The sequence below is a fragment of the Phaenicophaeus curvirostris genome, chromosome 1 (assembly GCF_032191515.1).
Source record: "Phaenicophaeus curvirostris isolate KB17595 chromosome 1, BPBGC_Pcur_1.0, whole genome shotgun sequence".
In the NCBI taxonomy this organism is placed as follows: domain Eukaryota; kingdom Metazoa; phylum Chordata; class Aves; order Cuculiformes; family Cuculidae; genus Phaenicophaeus; species Phaenicophaeus curvirostris.
In genome coordinates this window covers 93,714,236-93,729,389 of record NC_091392.1, presented here as the reverse complement: position 1 = coordinate 93,729,389, position 15,154 = coordinate 93,714,236, and the positions used below count along the sequence as shown (strand labels likewise).

Sequence of the window (15,154 nt, the reverse complement as noted above, 5' to 3'; positions counted from 1 at the left end):
AAATAATGCTTCAGAGGTAGATCTGCTGCTATCTTGTCATACCTTAAAGTAATTTTGAACAAGCACTTCTTTCAAATGTAGATCATAGAAATAAGTAAGTAGGTGGCTGAGAAGAAAAAAAAGCAAAGTAAGAGGCGTTTTTAAGTGTGTTGTCTTTGTTAGTAGTGAGGACTCAGCATTGATGAATGATTTCTGCTGATGTTTGAACTATTTAAGCATGGGGGATCCTGTGCTTGCTATGGCAGGAAGAGTTTTCCTCCCATTGACTGCACTGTGCTGAGATTCATATGCTGATTACAGCTTTCTTATCAAGACAAGAATTTATACTACCTTTCTTAAAAACTGACTTACCATATGATCTGCATAGAAAGGGAAATTGTTCTAAGAACAGCAATAGCCATATTGCACTAAACAGAAGCCAAACCTGAATCACAGTCTATGGTATTTTTTAAACTGAAGTCTAATTGCAGTTTATATTCTGCTTCAATGTCACTATGCTTCCAATTTTGTGAGATAAAAGCCCCCAAATTATCATAAAGAGAAGGTCTCATAAAATATTTCCTTCTAGAAGGAAATCAGTTTCTCATGAAGGACTTTTTCTCATTTTGTCCTTGCAAGACTGCCACACTAATTTTAAAAGCTCTAATAAGCCTCAAAAGACCCTGCAAGTTGAGCTCAGTTTTAGCAGCCTTTGAAGTTTATCCATTCCTAGTAGTGATCTATTCTATTCTATACTATTTCAAAAGCAATAGGAGAGAAATTCTCAGGGGAGAATTCAATCAGATATGGAAAACTAGATTCACTCCCAATTACCAGGTCTGAAAAATGCCATTAGGTTTAGGTATTCATGTGGGTCAGGCACCATGTATTGAACGACATTTCACACTCAAGTTTATGTACTCATTGATGGCTGTATCTTGTTTTTTATTTTAATATCTCCTGACAAGAGTTCTGAAATTAATGAGACTGATATCAGATAAGGTCTTGGTTTTGCCATGCTGGTCAGCTGCAATCTCTTCTCAGCTATCTGATTCGGAATTCACTGTTCAGGCATATAAGAGATCTCAGAGTATCACGGGCTTGATTCAGCATACTCTTCATGCCCCAGGGTACCCCCACTGTTCTTTAGCTGCTGTGACAGAAAGAGATGGGTATCCTATGGGGTTTTTGCTTAATCAAACCTGCTAGTCCTATCCAAGTGTCTTGCATAACTTATGGTGTCTCAGAGAGCACAAGATGTGTATGCTCAGGTAACTGAACTGAAGCCTAAGTATCAGACAACAATTATTTTTCTTCCAAGCCTGACAACTGAAGAGCCTCAACTGCTCCAACAGCACATAGGGCTGTTCTCATAGAGTTGTTGTTTTCCACTATACCAGACTAATCTGATTTGATGATCATCAGTCTCTTAAGAAATAGGAGAGATTAAGGCTTTACTCTTTTGCCTGGAAAGTAGTGATGATTCCCAGAGTTCTCTCTCAGAAGTACAACCCACGCTTACAACCACATCATGTTAAAGCAAACAGAGGAAGAAGTTGCTTTCCCTCCATTAACTGTCCTTTACAACCTCATTGCTCAGCTTTAAAAAGAGTGGAGCCCATGCAGAGAATGAATACAGGAGTAGATGGAGGAAAACCAATTTATGAGCTGTAACTCCATCAAACACTTATCTGTAGTGAATTACTCTACACCTCTTAAAAGGAAAAGTCAATATCTAAACATTATAGTCTGTCCCTTATATGTTCTCTTTTTTAAAGTTATTTTCATCTATTTTACCTTTGTGTAATACTGCTGACTTAGTGAAGTTCACTCCATTACATACCAGTAAGAATAAGGAAAGAAATATGGCCAGGTTATTTCCTTAAACTTGTATTTTTTCAACATACATTTTATATGATGCATAAAATACACAAAAGGTGGCAAACAGTTCCTCATATTTCAACAGCTAAGCTAAACATTCAGCCTCAGTAACTTGGAGAAAAAGCCAAAGGTTCAAAAAGAACTGTAAGGACAGATAAAATTTTTCATGACAGCAATTTCAAAGTTACAGAAGCCAGAGACCAAGACTTTGTGCCACAGCGGTTTAGGACACACAGTATCTCAAATGTTTTAATAATGTCCATTAGAAAGAGAAAAGCAATTAGTCTCTACTGAGAACATCTGTTCACTGCAGTCATCTTACATAGGAAAGCACCGAAATGACTACTCCCGACTTTACATTTAAAACCTGAAATGATACTATTTTTCATTTCAGAGGTAAGTCTTATTTTGAAGCAGAAGGATTATTTTTCTGTGTGCTTTAAAATGAGAAGAATCTGGGCTCAGAAAAATTTCATTGCTTTGTGTTTTAGTATGTGGTCATGGAAAACCCAGCTGCCTCTCATATTGGCAAATCAGCTAATCACTGTGAAATAGCAATTGTTTTGAATGGATAATTGACTACAGGTGCAATGAATTACATATCCATTTTTGTAGCCAAAAATATAAAAAGAAGGGATTTCTTTGTGTGGAGGTTTTTTGTTTGTTTTATTTGGGGTTTTTTTTGTTGTTGGTTTTATGTCTTTTGTTTTGGTTTGGTTTTTTTTTTTTTTCTTTTTAATTAAAACACTTCCCTTTCTAAGGCAGCAATCCTTTGGAAGCTGCAATTGCTGGAACAACCTTAAGTATTGCCTTAGGAGACATATTTTCCCTCTGCAATGCTATAGGGAACAGCAAAATCAAAGCATCTTGTTTCTTTTATGTCGTTCTGAAGAACAAGGAGGGACAGAGTTTTGAGGAGGAAAGAGCAAGACACAAGTACACACTATAAGATCCACAGTCAACGTCTGATGTTTTCATTGACCACTTAATAATAACATAAAACAAGATACATACAGAAAACAGAAACACACTCTCATATTGTACACTGCACTGGATTTTTAGGTGATACAACCTATAGCCCTGTCTTGAGGATTGATGCACTATGCTGTACAGTGACAAAGAAGTTAACTAAATTGAGTAAGTGAGTTGTGAACAAGACATACTGCATGAAAAAGGTCCAAATTCAAAGTAAAGCAGTATATGCTAGTTGCTTTACAAACACAGATCAAGACAGAGGAGATCTGAAGAGTTGAATCATTTGTCACAAGATGACTCTAAATTGCTCTACAAATTATACATTTAAGAGTTGACATTCTTTGCATTGCAGAATACGGTATATTTAGGATGCCACACAGCATCTGTTCAGCTTCACATAGCACCCTTACACCACAGTTTAGCAACAGGAGGTAAAATAGTAGTTCTATTCGCAGAAAAAAACAAATCAGGAAAAATCTCACCTCCACAGCTGGAACCAGTAGGAAAGTCTTTTCTTGCCTTTGCCAAAAAAGTAGCATGGAAATCCTAGCATTGATACACTCCATCAAAGACCTTGAGGAAAATTTAGCTTTGCTTAGTGGTGTCGAGTGGATCTATGACTGGCATATTTCAGCTATGCTTTCTGTTTAAGGAATTACCAGCAACATGCTGGACAAGACATGGTATTTGAAATATGAAACATTCTCTTGGCTCAGAGGAAGAGCACTACTTTACAACAAATTCCTGGTCTTTGATTTTCCATGGGTACCTCTTCCTTATGAGCATTTTGCAGGGTTAAGTCTCACTGACACGTAGCAAAAGCACACATGCTCATTAACAACTTGACTTCACTATTGCTTTCACAGTGTTAGCCCCTTTTCTGCTGCCCCTTCCTCCTCACCCACAAAATCTCTCCAGGATCTGTCTAACTCTCCCTTCCTTTCCTAAAGTCACCCTAATGCTGTCTTTCCATTAGAGTTCAGAATGCCTGGGAGAAACTTCAGGGTAGGACAGAAGAACCCCTTAGTATGATATGCCTTCAGACACAAGGTGCAGCAACAATCAGGTTGTTCCTTCCTTTCCTTACTAGTACTGCAGCCCTGAAAATCCGATCTATTAAACTGCTGAAGTGCAAGGCCAGCCTACAGTGAGATAAACACATGGACTAATACTGGAACAGTCAACATCATGTAAAACAAGGCAGACTGCTATAGATCATTATCCTGTCTCCAACAGTGCCCTTAAGTAAATAGCCAAAGGAGAGAAAGAAGAGGGCAGTCATTGTAATAGTTCTTTCAAGAGTTCTTCCAGCTGCCAGACATGTTCAGTTCAGGGATTTCCTGATCCTGATGTCATTTGTTATCTAGTGACCGATAACGGGTTTCTTCAACGAGTACTTTTCCACTGTCCCTTGAAGCCCTGTATTACCTGCCTTGCAACAACAGCTTCTTCTGGGAATGAATTGCACAGCTCTGTTACTTGTTGCATTGAGAACTAGTCTGAACAGTATTTCCTTGGTGTTCTTCTGGCTTGAAAGAGTATAACACCGCCAAGGTGAAAAGAGCATATTCTTAAGCTGTCCATCTAGTAACAAAAGCGAAGCAGAGGAAGGAGAAGTAAAATAGAAGGGAAGAATTGAGCAGTAAGAGGAAGAAGTAAGAAAAAGATGAGAAGACAGTTTTTTGAGCTGAAAGGTTTTAGTATGACAGATAAAGAATAAGACAAATCTCTGGACTGTCTGTTTGGTTTAATACACTAGAGTAAGAGTGAATGAGAAATTTCCTTTAGAGTCTTCAAAGAAAGGTTATTGCTGATCTACATAGAAAACATTTACATGCATGCCTCCTTTTAGAAAATGAGAACTAGATGTGCATATCTTCCCAGAAAATTCCCACTGAGTTTTGTGTATAAATCCTGCAAGGAATGACAGGTTAATAGGCCCACGGATCAATACTATAAACCAATTGCATGCTTATTAACCCCTGGGAATATTCTTGAAAAAAACCTAATAACTATGGCTTTTTTTGGTAGAATCAAGGGGACATAACTGTGTTAAATTACCCCCCTGTGCTGTTATGTGGAAGATGGTGCTTAGAATTGGTAAGCCACATAGCAGAAGATTTAGTCAAAACTGGTCATCATCTGATTTATTTCAGACATTGGCTGGTGAATTTCACTCAACTAGTTCAGTAATTTATTTTATGCATTTGGTACTTTTTCCACAAAATCAATTGCTTAAAAAATACATACACAGCTATTCATATATATTTATTAAAAAATATATCATGACTTATGTCTGCCATGCTTAAGCCTTATTCAATACTTGTAAATAATCACTGAGACTGAACATATGTCACTTAAATGTGCTATTCCAAATGATTCATCTTAACATTTGGAAAGTAATGGTCCACATCCTCCTCTGGTGTGAAACCAAAGATCACTGGGAACCTGTGCCATTCCCTGACTCCCTCAACAGCTACCTATTAGCACCAGAAGGCTCCTCAATAACTTCCTCAGTAAGATTCCTCCCTTTTGCTAGGCCACTGAGTGCATTCCTTAAGTTGCAGATCATTACATTTTAAATTACAAGAGTGGTTCACGCTCCTATGCCACCTTCAACTTGAAAAGAGGAATCAAAGGACTACCTGGTAATTATGGAGTCTCAGACACTGTGATGAAGTAGGAAACTGCTTTTACGGTCAATTTAAAGAAAATAAATTCTTAGGCGTTAATGAACTTTCAGAGTGCTGTTCAGAATGCTTGGTCATGGAGTCGTGGAGATGCTACGTAAGTCTTGGTCTAGTCATCCCTCTACCCATGCTCACAACTTTATTTTCATCTTCAAGTTGATATTTAATTATTACTTTTGCTGCTGGCAGAGACTTTGCCTGTCACAAGTGACCAGCTAACCAGGGTCATGCATTTTCTCAGTCATCTTACAGACTTGGTGCTGCTTGGGCTGCTTAGGGGGGCAATACCTCAGAGAAATGTCATTGTTTAACAGGAAGTCAGAAGACCCAGGAATGAAGTTATTGAGAGTGAACCTGGAAAGGTGAGCTTAGAGGAATCTAATAAGCTGGCCTCTGCCTTGATTTATACACCTGTGCATTTTATGAATGCGTATCATACTGTGTGCTATCAAGATTAACTCTCCAGCTGTCATTTCCACAAAGGTGGAAACGGAGGAGAAAGAAACCAAGAGAATTCAGGACTCTTAGGCTGAACACCACTTCAATTTTCTAACAGTGTGCTCCATTAGATCTTTGGCAGAGAGGACTGCTTTCCTATCTAGGACAAGTCTGTGGGAAGAAAACCAGGAAAGTAAAAGAACAAGGACATATGTGCTTTCATTTGTTGGATGGGAGCCACACGGGTTGTTCACTGTGGCATCTAGTAGTTTCCTATCTATATTGCTTCTGCAGTCACTAGATTGCTGCTAAATTCGATAATGGAACATCACAACAGATAGTAAACATACATCTGTTGACTTTTTTCTCTAAGAGCACAAGTCGGCCAAGATCTCCATACCACAGCAACTGGCTTGGAACAGAAAAACTACACAATATCCCTAGGAAGTCAGGCTGCAATCTGCTAGGTCTACAATGTCACGGTGCATGTGTCTTTTCTAGCTTTGGGACATTGTCTTCTTGGGGAAGAGCCCTGTTGTCCCTTAGACGGCACACCTATCATAAGCTCTGATCAAAGCTTAGCAGGAGTCTAACGCCAATCCGAAAACACTGCTGCCTTTATTTGCAATCAGCTTTAATGCAAAAAGACATCATTTTGGTTCATTATTCCTGAAGCTGTTGAGGCTTCTGTGCTATCTAGTATGCTTGCAGTTAACAGCACCACAATTTACAGCTTTTCCTTGAGTACATCCACGCTCCCATACACTGTTGGAATGTGCTTAATGAAAGTAATTTCTGCAGCAGATAAAAACCACTTTTTCTTTATAGGGGCTTTAAATTGTGATGGTATATTAAACCACAAGTATGGATTGGAAAGGAAAAGAAACACAACAACACGATTAGACATTGAAACACTCAGTAAAACTGTTCTTATAATGAGTAAGAAGATGAAGATGTACAAATAAAAGCACAGCATGTTTTCTTTGAGCATCCTTATTAATGAGAGGGACTGTGGGGCTTTGGTATTAAACAGCCAATGAACAGCAGCCATTTACACCCAAACAAATTGATTCTAGCAAGATTAGCAGAGCTGGGGGGCAGATTTCAAGGATCTCATTACTTTGTATGGAGACAGACCACAGACAAGACCGCCTCATCACCTTGTACCTTCAGTGGAGTTATACCTGAATAATGCCTTAGAGGCAATTTCTGTACAGGCTGGGTTTTCAAGGAGGCCAAGGGACTTAGGTGCTCAAGGGAAATAGGTACTTTGTTCCTGCTGATCTGCAATAGAGCTTAAACATCCATCTTCCTTCAATTTTAAAAATAAGACCAGCTTTCTCCTTCCATGGAAGGAACTAGTATATATGCATTTGTTGGTTGCCATGCCTCTGGGAAGTGTAGTGAGTTTATATAAATTGTTGAAAATACTGGACCAGTACATTTAAATTATATTTTGAGGTTTTCTTTTTACAAAATTATTATGCAGCAGAATCAGAATTTTTCAGCAGCAGAAGCAGGAATAGCATATCATGGAAAGCTGCCAATCTCCTGACTTGTCTATAGAAAAAGATGAGTGAAGCAAAATAATGAAAAGCGGCTTTGGGGTTTTTTTTTAAGGCATAAATGGAACAAAAAATGTGGAAATGACAGACCAAAATAAAATACAAAGGTGGGTAAGTTTCCAGCTCTAAAACTGTGAAGTTTTTATAGTCACCCTGCACATCCCCTTTTGAGCAAAGAACCATAATAGTCATCTATACAGGGGATTCACATAGATGGTTTGTAGTAAGCTGAATGGGTTTTCACTGCAAGAAAATATTCCTCTTTTCTGGTCTGTGTGGGAGGATCCAGTTATTCTTTCCCATTTAATCAGCATATTCACTTAGAATGTGCGCCTGTTCTTGGATTCATAATTAATAAGCAATACACCAGTTTCATCAAATCCAAAATGAAATGTGCAATTTAGAGAGCTAAATAGAGCAATGAAATATGTGATTACTTAATAGAAAATAGTGATTTAAGATCCTCAATCCTGTTCAGCAATCCCTGAATTTTGTTTGTAACATACAGTCTGAAGTCATCACTTTCTAAATACAGTGTACATATAGCAAACCATTTAATATGTGTTGTTTGGTCCAAACTGTTTCTGTAACTTTAGTGCACAATATACGCAGTGCTAGACAACATGAAGTCTGGAACACCTTAGACACCAGATGGTTTGCTTGGGAATGACTCCATTGCCCCTTAGGAGACTGGAAGACTGCCTTTGGCCACAAGAACAGAGAAGAAAACATGCAGGAGAACCTTACAGGCAAGTTTTCGGAGATATTTTTTTACACTATAGTTCACAACTATAAGTGCAGTACACAAAAGAAGTCAAAAGTGGGCACCCTCATAGCAAATACTAATGAGGATTCACATTTTAAAGTCAGTTTCCATTGAGAAATTTAAAAGTTCCATTTTCTCCTTTCTCCCCTCCCTGTTTTATATCATTGATTTGAGCTGTTGGTACTGACTGTATCCTATATCTCTGGTTGGGATAACAAATTTGACAAACTGAGCTTGCATTTCAGAAGGATCGCCCTAGGGTTACCATCTTTTCGGAATCCCTGTTTTGACAGCCTCTGGCTGCAGAAGAGAGGACTACTTTTCCATCACTTGCCCTTCTATATGAACCAAAACATAGGCATATTCTGGGGATGTTGTGATCTAGGGCCTACTCCTACTAAAAGAATTTTAACAATGAGCCAAAGCTATCCTACCACTTAATTTCTTAAAAGACACAGATTGTAGGCTATAAACCATGCAAGAGGAGAAGTCAGAGACAAATAAAATACGAAGAGCTGAGATAAAGTCAATGCTAATAACTTTAAAGTAAAGAAGTCTAAGCAGTAGAGACAACACCCTAGAGACAGGGCAAGGAAAAGGAAGCAAAGGAGGAAATGGTAGCTCTACAAGATAAAGGGTCAGCCCTTTGCAAGAAGTTCCCGAGGCTAACATTTCACCAAATGCCAAGTGCCTGAGCAGCTGAGACTCTGTGCATGTCTCCCCTGGGAGTAGTAAATACATGCCCTTGCTCAGCCTAACACCATGTTCCTCTTCACTCATTACTGGGAGTATTAGCAAAAGTTAAGTAATTTCTAGATAATTGTTATCACTGTATGATAAATGTATCATCCTGCTTTCAAATCTCCAAGCCTTGCCAAAGGTGCCTAAATAAAAGTCACCCACAGACGTGAGGGTTACGGTGTGACAGAAGGAAGTAGTTCCCCTCTCCTAAAATACTTAGCCAACTGCATTGCACCCTTCTCTCCCTCTCTCCATCTTTCTATGGTCTAGCACGGAAACAGAGGTGATGGGATGACTTAGAAACTTTTTAATGGCAAAGTAAGTGTCTCATTTGAAAGATTTGTTATCATATTTCTTCTCCCAGAGAGAGATTTGGGAATCTTCTTATAAAGAGATGGAGAAATTGGCTCATTAAAAAGGGAAATTATCAGCATGGGTTCACTAAAAGGTTGTACTGTCAGAAGAATATGATAGAGTACATTGATGAAGACATCAAGACAGGAGCCATTCTGATGTAACATAACCTAGAATCCAGAAAGTCTTTCAACAATATTTTTTATGGGAACAGACCTAATTTCTGGACTGAAAGTCAGAGCAATAACCTGCATATAAAGCTCACTGCTAAACTGAGAAGAGAGAAGCATTTTTAAATAGTCGTGGATCTCATTTTTAATGTGGAGAAGTGATGTCTAGCAAAATAGAGCGTAGACCTGGTTTTACAAAACAGTTTTAAAATGTTCACTGTCTGAAAAGAGGAATAGGTAGTTATGCTCATTCTATGCAAAAGAAACATAAAAAAATATTATTTAATGATATGAATATTAGTTCTTTCCTGTTATTGTACCATAACCCACAAAAAGTTACCAGATAAAGGTTAAAAACATTAGACAGATTGGCAAGATTCTTCTTTTTCCCTTTAAAACCAGTTTAGTGATTTTTACCCTTCAAAGATATACAACTGTTTCTAGCAGATGGTTATCTAAGCACCTTCAGGATTTGTGCTTCTGAACTACTAAAACTTGTGACTAGTTAAGGACCACCTGGGGAATAAGGGCCTTGTTTAAATCTTTTAAAATGAAAGCAGATCATTGAAGGTTCTTTCGGCTTTCAGATTCATGCATATATACACAAATACACATACCTAAATACACACACACACACATATACAAGGGAGTTTGCTCTCTGATAATTGTTAGACAGGCTGCAGCTAGATCTTCCAGGTTTTAAAGGAGATTAAGGAGAGACAGCCTATGTACTGTGTTGCAGTACTGATGCTTCAGGCAATGCCATGATACACGTATCTGTGTGAGTTCTTTCTTTGTTCCCAGAGGTTCTTCTAAGTAGACTTATGGGTTATTCATTACTCGTATGAGCCTCTCTTCCGTCCATACAAAGTCCAGATGATTTCTGTCGCTGCAGGTGAAACACTTTTCCCATGAGCTCAAGACGCTGCTTCTGAGCAAGCTTGCTGATTTCCATGGTGCTGTGTTTCTTGCTAGGGAGAGAAGATCCATGGAGGTCATACAATAGGGAATAGCCTTAAAGAGAGGAAGGAGGATACAAACTGTCTAAACTCACCTCTTTTCCCTTTTCTGCAGCCACTGCTACATTTGTTCAGCTCTGATGGGATGGGCAGAGGTGTGGTGAGGAGGTCAGAAAGGAACCATCTCTGTAGGCAGCAGGGCCATGTCGACAACAAGAGAAAACCAAAAAACAAAATATGTTATGTTCAGGAAGTTTTGGGATAAATACAGATTGCTGTCAATTCCAAATGCATGTAGAGAAATTAGAACAGTACTTGTTTAAATCCATTACTTACCCTGAATCCACTAGTTCCAAAGGGTACACGATAATCATAATTTCTTTCAGAAGATTCTGTCAACTTGTGGTAGTGCTAGAGAAATAACAAACAGAATACCAACAAACAGAATAAAGAGAACTTTATGAATGCATATAGTGGACATTCTACAGTACTACCTTTGCAGCGTTAGATGCTATACAGTTGACAGTTTAGATGATTTCTGGTCTCCAGAGCTGATTGGAATAAGTGTGCAAGTGAAGAGCAGCCAAAATTGAGATGGTAAACTTTGACAGGAACTCAGTGGTCTCAAATACGTTTCAAGTGAAGAGATGCCCATGGCCCAGAAAGTCACAGTCCCTAGAGAAATAATGAACACTGTCTGAGGGCACTGAAGGGCTGTCTGGAGATGAAGACTTCAGTTCTCTCTGATGACGAATGTAAACCATTCAAGTTTTAAATACAGGCATAATAAGATGCTCTGAGAGAATGAAAATGTAGTTGGGGAGGAATGGTGGAATGATTCAGGGTAATTGTTGTCTAGCTAATCAGGGACAGAGTTCTGCCAGCTGAGCTACTGAAAGTGAAGTGACAGCGCAATCTTTCACTAATTTAAAGTCTGATTCCATCGTGGAGCAATTAATATGTCAGTTCACAAAAAAAAAAAAAAAAAAAGTTGGCATTTGTATCCCATCAGAGAAGGAAGCAGGTTTTAACCTTGCCTTGCAGTATTCATCTCACCCATTCAACCAAGAGACTTTGTTTCTTGGCAGACAAGCAACTATCATTAGTTTTTAATTATCAGTATGAATGGCAAACAAACATAGATGGTGCTTGGGCTAACCCTTTTCTCTGTCAGATTTGCAAGGCTGCTTTAAACTGACCTATTACTGCTTATTGCTGCACAACGTGGAGTTCACAGAGGGAATTTCCAAAGCATGGATCCTGAGGATGTAGGTTACAAGGATACTTAGGCAATATTAAGCACTGGACTTAGTGAACAAGGAACAGCATCCTGCCAAAGGGGACTGACAGGAAGACTTTACATAACAGACAAAGCCATCATCCACATAAGTAGGCAGCTGATGCTGACAGTACAAGGGAAACTAGAGACAGCAGTAAGGCAACCTGTTGAGCTATCTATTTCCAGATGTTAGGGATGTGGTTAACAAAATGGGGAGATATTTGAAATCTCAGTACACGGATGAAGCTTTCAGCACCACAGGAACACAATGGGATAATCTGTAGGACTGGTATGTTAGTATTGAGCATGACCGGAACAACAAGCAAGGCAAAAAGGGAGAAAATGTTGTAAAAACATATGAGGAAATAGAATGTGCTTGCTCTAAGTTCAGATGGGAGAGAAGAGGCAGAGTTGCAAGAAGTTCTGAAAGAGGAATCAAAAAGGAGGTTTTCACAGCAGCAGCAGCCTATTACATATTATTTAGCTGGAAGCAGCGAATGAATGCACTTAAGAATGGGTTAAAATGTACAAAGCACAGAGCTGATAAGAACAGGAAACTGGAAGTAACCACATGATATTTTTCAAGGATGGTACTGCAGGACAAGGACAATCCATAACATTACTGGGATGGATGCATGTTTATACATGCATACATTCAACTCCAATTAGTCAAAATAGTTCTGCCAACCAAAGGAGCAATTAGTGTCATCCATCTCTGCAAAAGTCAACTGTAGTTCATAAAAGAGCTTCTGCATTTGATGATCCCCTAATTCCCAAATCAGCCAACAAGAGAGTGCATAGCAGTACTTCACACAGAAGAAAAGCATCAACCCTGATAGCACCGCTGGACACTAAGTGAGTAGAGACTTTTCTGAACACCTTTCACTTTTGCAAGATTAAACTTATATACAATTCCTAAAAAGAACTCTTCTGTTAAATTATCTTAACAAGAAAGCCAAGATGGCATTTGGGATGCAGTCAAAATAAAGGCTGAGATGGACAGAAGACATTTTTGGGAAACTAACTACTAGAGGAAAGGATTTTTTTTTTTTTAATTCAGATTGGGGAGAACCAATTAGAAAGCCTTACCATCATTTATGAAATATCAGAAAGGAAGATTTTGCTAAGAAAAAGATGATATGAAAGCAGGGAAGTAAGGATCAATGGACTTCAACAAAAATAAACTTAAAAACCATCAGGAAGATTTTCTTTTAGTAATATAATCTAAGGGATAAAGATGCACTGTGTGAGAGTTGGCACTACTGAGAGAGACTCTATTAAAGACAGAGTGACAAAGTGTCCCAAAACAGATGAAAGATGAGCGGCACTGCAAGAGAATATTACAACTGTATCAGAAGTTCATAGCACATTTGAATATCAGAAAGGCATTGCAGAAAAAGAAATGAAAACAAGGCACATAGCTGCACATGACTATAAAGGAACAGCCCAAGCATTAAAATATACAATCAAAAAAAGAGAAAGAGTGCTGCACAAGATAAAACTGGCAAAAGACAAAATTAAATAATATAAATACATTAGAAACACAGAGAGGCAAAGTAGAATACAAAACCTATGCCAGATGAGAAAGAAGAGCAATCAATAATCAACAGCTGTTGTGAAGAAGGCTTGTTTGATATTGCCTTTTGTTCTATATTAAGCAAAAGGTGAAGAACATCTAGATGAATTAGATGTACTTGCATAAATGATGTTTGATAAAATCCACCAATATTTAAAGAACAGTCTTAAAGTTGTTAGCATGAAAAAGTGATGAAGGTTGGAGAGCCCTTAAAAGACTGAGGGAGGAAAAGTAAAGTACCTTTTTTATAAAGGAAAAAAGTGTAAGGGAGGGAAGGGTAGAAAAGACCCAGATAATGGCAGAATAGTCGGAATGCCTTTAATTTTTAGAGGAATTCTGAAACAAATGGCTAAACATCTATTTCAAAAACTAAACTTGGTAAGGGGCTGAGAAACATTCCAATGGAGTGGTCAACTGGAATGGTCAAAAGTAAATCTTGCAAAACCTTACTTTTCCTCATTTTTATTTCTTGTTACTTTACTAGGACATCTAGCCAAACAGATTAGGAAAAATGGTGGTATCTGAAGCTTGATGTCAGTAGGATTTCTGACACTGTCCTCTATGCCAATACTATCAACAAAGCAGGAAAATATGGTCCATAGTGTAAACGGCCAATACTGAGAAAAGCACTCAGAAGAGTTGTTCTCCACACTTAATAGTAAAAGTAGTGGCAGAGTAGGGGTGACTTTTCTAGGGTGATTTTTGCAAATAATATCATAAATCTGGTCCTACTCATTATTCTCATTCCAGCTTGAAGAACAGGATTTGTGCAAGGCACCAGACTAAAGGGATAATAGAATCATAGAATAGTTTGGATTGGAAGGGATCTTAAATATCATCTAATTCCAACCCCCCTGTGATGGGCAGGGACATGTGCCACTAGATCAGGCTGCCCAAGGCCCCATCCAACTTGGCCTTGAACACCTCCAGGGATGGGGCAGCCACAACACCCCTGGGCAACCTGTTCAAGTGCCTCACCACGCTCATCGTGAAGAAATTCCTCCTTACGTCTAGTCTAAATCTGCCCCTCTCCAGTTTATACCCATTGTTCCTTGTCCTATCACTACAAGCCTTTGTAAAAAATCCCTCCCCAGCTTTCTTGTAGGCCCTCTTCAGGTACTGGAAGGTCACTATAAGGTCTCCTCGGATGGCAGGACTGGAATGAAAAGTGGTCTTCAAACAGTGAACAAACTTCTGAAATCAGCAAGACAAACACAGTAGAAAGAAGAATATTGTACTTAGGAAACAGAAAGCAAATGATTAAATAAAAGCAGGTCATAACTGACCAGACAGCTAAAAAGGATCTGGAATTTTATGGACCACAAAAAAAATATGTGATGCTGTTGCAATAAAATTGATGAATCAATGAATTGATACATTTCATATCAATACACTCAAGATTTATAGATCACAGAAAGCCATTTGTGATGCTGATTTATATTTCAGTGCATTAATGTCTGTCCACATTAAAAGATGGGGACAACGTGGCCTAGCTTCCAGCAAAGAAGAGCTAAGAGAGACAAAAAGTGAACATTGGGAAGGTAAGTGAGAGGCAGGAACTGGCTACCCAATAAGGATACAGAACAGCCTTTACTGAATGCTTTGGAACCTCAAATGAGAGAAGCATTTATTGGGAGAAGGTATACCAGGCATACTAACATCCTCTCTGGCAAGAAGGAGGAGTAGATTATTTCATGAAAAGAGTTTTTATCAGAGTTTTGTTTAAAGATAAGATGTCTGAAATTAGATTCCTTTGAAGAAACATGTTTAAAAATTACTGC

The 15,154-nt window shown here is 38.5% G+C and overlaps 1 long non-coding RNA gene across 1 annotated transcript in view; it reads right to left on the bottom strand.

Annotated features, from left to right (window-relative positions):
• Positions 1-14,476, bottom strand: part of LOC138726823 (uncharacterized) — a 441,180-nt gene extending 426,704 nt beyond the window's left edge. The window contains exon 1 of the long non-coding RNA XR_011338482.1: positions 14,382-14,476. This is a non-coding gene — a long non-coding RNA (uncharacterized lncRNA). The remainder of the gene's footprint in view (positions 1-14,381) is intronic.
• Positions 14,477-15,154: the final 678 nt, after the last annotated feature.